The sequence below is a fragment of the Dermacentor variabilis genome, chromosome 2, assembly GCF_050947875.1.
Source record: "Dermacentor variabilis isolate Ectoservices chromosome 2, ASM5094787v1, whole genome shotgun sequence".
NCBI lineage: Eukaryota > Metazoa > Arthropoda > Arachnida > Ixodida > Ixodidae > Dermacentor > Dermacentor variabilis.
In genome coordinates, this window is record NC_134569.1 from 177,861,986 (window position 1) to 177,868,657 (window position 6,672).

Sequence of the window (6,672 nt, forward strand, 5' to 3'; positions counted from 1 at the left end):
TGATATGGAAGGCCATAGCCTGATGTTTTGAGGTGAAGATGGCAGGGGATTGCACTTGTGAAACTGCTGTCCGGCCGCTCATGTAGAACCGACGTCAATGAATGGCAATGGTGTCGTGTCAGTAAGCGTAAACACGCACGAAGTGGTTCGTGGGACAGGTATATCGATAACGGGCATACGCGGGCTTCCTCAATTGTGCCTTTGTTGGAGGCACGCCGTGGCAACCCGAGGCATATTTTGAGTGCCTGTGCTTGAACGCTGTCTAATGTCCGTAAGCAGGAAATGATCAAGTTTGAGAGTATCAGAAGGCTGTATCGAATGTAGCATACGAAAAGAGACTGATAAAGTCTTAGTAATGAGCCTTCCGTGGGGCCCCATTTCATGCCTGCTGCAAATCGAAGAACAATGCAAAACAGATTAAGTTTTTGCTTCAACATATTAACATGCCTCGACCATGACAAACCGTGGTCGATGATAATGCCTAAGAATCTGTGGTGGGAGACATAAGGTATTATGACACCGTTAATAGAGATTGGGTAGCGGCAGACGGATTTGCACATGAATGCAACCACAGCGCATTTTTCGGCAGCTAAGAGCAAACCCTGACGCCGTATGTATCGTGAAGTAGATGACACAGCCCGTTGTAATTTCGCACGTAGTTGTGGGCGTGTTGTACCAGAAGCCCAGATGCAGATGTCATCTGCATATGCACTGATGTGGATGTGAGGTGGAAGTTCGCTCACCAGGCCAATCAGCGCCACATTAAATAATGTTGGGCTGAGAACTCCTCCCTGAGGAACTCCACGGCATACCTGATGACGGTTAGTCTCTCCGTCAGGCGTGGACATGTAAAGGAAACGGCCGCTGAGGTAGCTCACAATCCACAGGTACAGCCGGCCGTCAATACCCAAGTCATCTAGGGCATCGAGAATGGCTTCATGAAGGTTGTTGTCGTAGGCCCCTTTGATATCTAAGAAAACAGCGGCGACGAGTCGGTGTTGACTTTTTCATGTTCCACTGTCGTAACGAGGTCAATGACGCTGTCAATTGAAGAACGACCCCGCCGAAAACCGCTCATCATGTTCGGATAACGTAGTAGTTCTGCGGAAACCCGCAAGGTGGAGAGAAGTAATGAATAAAGGGAAAATGAGACATCCACCCGTTCGTAGCAATTGCTACAAAGGAAACCCATACGGGTTCCTCGAAAGAAAAGCCTCTCATAGTTGAAGAAAAATTCGTCCTGGTCCGGGACTCGAACCCGGGACCACCGCCTTTCCGGGGCAGCCGCTCTACCATCTGAGCTAACCAGGCGGCTAGCAGATGGCAGAGCGAAGTCGAATTTGTCGACAACACGAAGCAAAGGCAAGAGTTTGACTCTTGCCTTTGCTTCGTGTTGTCGACAAATTCGACTTCGCTCTGCCATCTGCTAGCCGCCTGGTTAGCTCAGATGGTAGAGCGGCTGCCCCGGAAAGGCGGTGGTCCCGGGTTCGAGTCCCGGACCAGGACGAATTTTTCTTCAACTATGAGAGGCTTTTCTTTCGAGGAACCCGTATGGGTTTCCTTTGTAGCAATTGCTACGAACGGGTGGATGTCTCATTTTCCCTTTATTCATGTTCGGATAAAGATCATTTCTCTCCAGAAACCATTCGAGCCTCGCCAGGACCATTCGTTCCATAACTTTTCCAACACAGCTGGCTAATGCGACTGGCCGGTATGAGGTAAGCTCATAAGGAGTCTTTCCAGGCTTCAAGAAAGCAACCAGGCGGCTGATCTTCCACTGCTGCGGAACAATACCGGAGACCCATGTGTCGTTGTAATAATTGAGCAGCGCAGTGCGAACAGCCCTGCCAAGGTGAGAGAGAGACGAGTACGAGATCCCGTCAGCGTCAGGAGCTGATGAATGCCGACACGACGCAAGAGCAGCCTCTAATTCGGGCATCGTAAAGAGCAAGTCGTAGAAGTCACTTGAGGGAGGTGGCGCAAAAACTTCGAATTGGATTGAGGCTGGTTGAGTTGTGCCCACAATCACTTTGCAAAAGTCGTCCGCTACCTCTACACCATTGCGGCGTTGGTAAAGGGCCAGAGCACTTAAAGGGTACCTTTCTTGTGGGGGAAAATGTAGGCTCCTGACTACATGCCAAATACGTGACTGCCGCTTGCGAGGATCCAGTGATGAGCAGAACTTTATCCAGCGCTTCCTTCCTAATTTCTCGAGAAGGCGCTTTATTTGTCCTTGAGCTCGGCGGCAAAGGGCGAGATGGTACGTGGATTTCGTCCTTCTACATTTCCTTTCAGCGCGCCGTCGGACTGCGCGCAACCTCTCGAATTCCACGTCGATAGGATACCCCGGTGTAGGTGCACATATGTTCCGCGTGGCCTCACCGAGGGCGGACGTGATCAAGTCTTCTAGTTGGGCTGGTGACTCGAGATTCGCACAGGAATTCTCCACGAATGTCTTAAACGTGGGCCAGTCTGTGCACCGCACATGAGACGAAGTGGTAGGTGCGAACCACTTTACGCAGATATACGTTGGTATGTGATCACTGCCATGTGTTTCCACATCACTGAACCAGCTAATAGAAGGCTTTAGTAGTGAGGAAACAAACGTCAGGTCCAAGCAGCTACTATAAGACGTGCCACACAGAAACGTAGGAGAGCCATCGTTAATATTGACGAAATCCTGTGAGTGCATAAAGTCGGACAAGGCTTTGCCTCGGTTATTCATAACTGTACTTCCCCATTGGGGGTGACGAGCATTGAAGTCTCTGGCTAATTGGGAAATCACGAGAGGCAGCGCGTGGGTCATGCGTGGCGGCGATTCACAGCAGCCGACGAAGACAAATCGCCGCTCATGCAGCGCTTTGTTTACATAGAGACGACGCGCGCTACTCTGGCGCCATCTCGCAGCCATAGTTACCGCAAGCCCCGTCTTGCACGGTACTGTGCACTTCTCACGCTCGCAACACCCTCCTCCTCCGCTTTCCGTCTCACGGTTCTGCTGCACACTCCTCTCCCCTTTCCTCCTCGCGTTCTCTTCAGTATGGCCATATTTCATCTGCCGCTGAGCTCCGCGTTCGATTTCATCCTTGACTGTGCTCGTACGTTCGATTAGGAGGCACAACGCCGACGCTCCCCGCAGGAACGGGTGCATAAGCTGCGCCCTAAAACATCCGTGCATAAACCTCCCCTCCCTGTTCCAATTTAGCGACTCGTAGGGTCCACTATTTTTCGCCGTAGCAGCAACTGATAGTGGCATGGACAACAATTACATTCTGGAGTTCTACTTGCCAAAACAACAGCTTGATTATGCGGCGCGTCATAACGTGGAGCTCCGGATTAATTTAGACCACCTGTGGTTATTTCCTGTACACCCAATGCACGCTAAAGAAGCATTGGTTCTTTTTTATTTTCATTCCTCCCCCATTGGAACGTGTCTGCCATGAACGAGATCAATCCCGCTACCTCTGGCTCACCAGCGCAATGCCTAGCCACTGGGATACCGCGGCAGGTCGGCGCCATTTTTCTGCTGCGATGTCATCGGAGGTGGCGAGGTTCCAGACGATCCGAACATTAAATGTATCGTGGATGAAACTGGTATATATATCGCCTGAAAACATGATATTACACTAGCCTTCGCACATCAAGCGGAAATTTGAGCAGATATCAGCCGGCGGCTTAGCAGGAACAATCATATATACAGGTATTGATGCAACACTCCGTACATTCTCATCTAGACAGGTACATAGAATCTGCAGTTGTCTGTCGCGCGCAGCATCTGCTAGTAAATACTTGCAGTGTAGCGAAAGCTACGAGGCGCGTGAGCCTCGAAGCGAAGATAGCTTCCAGATAGTGGTAGTCTGCGACGCATCAATCCTGGCCTCTAATGTACTATGATGGCGCAGGCGGTACGCTCAACCTGTGCAGTTGTGTTTGTCACAGTACTCATGCACAAATAATAGGCGCATAATAATTAACATATTTATCTATTTACCTACACCTCAAATGCCCCACTTAAGGGGTAGTATATGATCGGTGTAGCTTTCATGAAAGAAAATGTTCTTTTGTGCTTTCTTGAACGTGGCAGCAAGGCAGTGCCATACAACTTCAGAAGCGAGGGTGTTCAAATCTATCGTGGTTTGTGTGAAGATCTACCGGAGATGGGAGGAGGGGCGAGATACGCCATGTTAAACAACTTTGTTGTGGCTTGCACGGCAAGATGATCGGTGCCTAGGAGTGTTGGCGGAATTGACGAACTGGGAATTATACAGTTTTAAAAAACGCAAAGGTGGGATAGTTTTTGTTCGTGTTCTAAGCTAGGAATGTTAGCACATGCTCTCAGAAGGTGTAGCTCGAATGTTAGGAAAACTCGGAAAATGACTTAGCTGCACGGTCCTGAACGCTTTCAAGGGTTTTAACATGCGTACTTTAGTTCTGGACGCACTAGAGTAGAATAACATGAAGATTTGACAGAGGACGTAGCTAGGCGCACGTTACGCCGCAAGTAGCCGCGAACGTGGTTGGCTTCAGTGGTGATACAAGTAATGTGAGATGACCAATTAATACCACGCGATGTGATTAAGCTGAGGTACTTAGAGTGCAGAAGATATGCAAAACGTGCTGGCCGTATAGCTTGGAGCCATGTAGTTCGAGATTTGTTACAATGAGACCAGCGTGTTTTTGTTCACCTTTAACGACATCAGCCAACCTCTGCACCAGTGCTGCACTTGGTCGAGATTGCTCAAAAGAACATCAGTGTCAGAACTATCGGCAATGGAGCTATAAATCATATAATTGTCTGCGAATAAACGATTATAGATGAGAAAGAACAATGCGCCTTGATGGTACCATGAGGGACGCCGAAAATTTATAATTACTAGGAAATAGCCCGAGCTCGCAGAGACAATCTGTGAGTGATTATTCATGAAACAGCATGTCCATAGGAAAACGTGTTGGACAAGGTTTAAACTTGAGAATTTTAAGGAAACCCTGTAATGAGGGACTTTATCGAAAGCCTTTTGAAAATCAAAGAGAGAAGGGCGTCAATTGTTTGGGTAATGTCAAGGCAAGAGCTGAGGCCACTAAATAAGAGGGCGAGAAGTTTCCCAGGACCTACCCTTGGGAAAATCATGCTTATTATGATGAAGAACGCTGGTAGATAACAGGAACTTAATAATGCTGGAATAAACCATGTGTTTCATTATTTTGGTGCAGATTCGCGTAAGATATAATGGGCAGCAGGCACGATATAATAATAATAATATTTGGGGTTTTACGTGCCAAAACCACTTTCTGATTATGAGGCACGCCGTAGTGGAGGACTCCGGAAATTTTGACCACCTGGGGTTCTTTAACGTGCACCTAAATCTAAGCACACGGGTGTTTTCGCATTTCGCCCCCATCGAAATGCGGCCGCCGGGGCCGGGATTCGATCCCGCGACCTCGTGCTCAGCAGCCCAACACCATAGCCACTGAGCAACCACGGCGGGTAGGCACGATATAGGGACGATGAAGGTGGTATCGATACAGGAACAACCTTTCCTATCTTCTAGTGATGTCATACTATGCCGACGCATAACCACTGCTCACAAAGGTGGGACTGAAGGGTATTAGTAATTTTCTTAGTCTTGTTTAAGATCTGAGTATTAATTCCAGAAATACATGCAGATGATGTAAGGTTAACACAGGTGTCAAAAGTTATGCACATATATAGGCGGATGATCCTTACGTGGAAATTCTGGAAGGTGACCAGGAGGCTCATCAGTGAACTATTGGACACATCTAGAACATTCGTCCGCGATGGGAGCATTACAATAGTCTGCTAAGCAAAAGTTTCGACTAGCTTTCGCGTTTAGAAACCTCCAGAATTGACACGGCCTATTACAAAGCATAGCAGGTAATGTGGATAAATGACACAGTCATTTAGTTTTCAAGGCTCGAACTCCTTCTCCGCGAAATAGAATTTATCCCAGGTGAGCGGCTCCTAGAATGTTGAGATAAGCGAAAAAGTTTTGGAGTCTCCGACTACACGAGCACATTGTCCAAAGCATCGTCAATGCGGCCAGCCTACCCAAAGAGGCACAAGAGCAAGACACGATATGTAGCACTCATCGACAGGACATAATAGTGATCAGTACTCCCACAGAAGAACACGCCGACAAGTACAAGATGATCGTGTGCATCAGGACGAATACAAAGTAATATGAAGCCAGCGCTTACGAAGCGGCTCCGGACAGTACATCCAGAGGAGTGATCCACGGCGTGGGACTGGAAGACAGCGCACAAGACATCGTGAGAAAAGTAATAACTCCAAGAAATTTTGCATCAATCATCGCCAAGAGAATGGGCAACACAACAAACGTGATTGTACTGTTCGACGGATGCAAGGTCTCAAGCTACGTGAGATACGGTGCTGCCTTGTTGCGGTGCACGCTATACAAGAAACAACTGGACATGTGCTACCGACGTGGACGATTAGGACACAGAGCGGACGTGTGTCCTAAACCCGACGACAAGATTTGCTGAAGACGTGGGTTGGCGGACCCTCCCGAAAACCATGCATGCAAGGCTAACTCTCAGCTATGTTACATAGATCACCCTGCAACAGATCAAGAATGCAAGCCAAGATACAAGATACGCTTCCTAGTGAAGGAACGTCGCTGGGAAAGAATTGAA

At 48.4% G+C, this 6,672-nt stretch overlaps 1 non-coding gene across 1 annotated transcript; it reads right to left on the bottom strand.

Moving 5' to 3' along the window:
• Positions 1 to 1,236: 1,236 nt before the first annotated feature.
• On the bottom strand, positions 1,237 to 1,311 carry TRNAS-GGA (transfer RNA serine (anticodon GGA)). Its single transcript has one exon. It is a non-coding gene; the product is annotated as a tRNA-Ser (tRNA).
• Between the last annotated feature and the right edge of the window lie 5,361 nt (positions 1,312 to 6,672).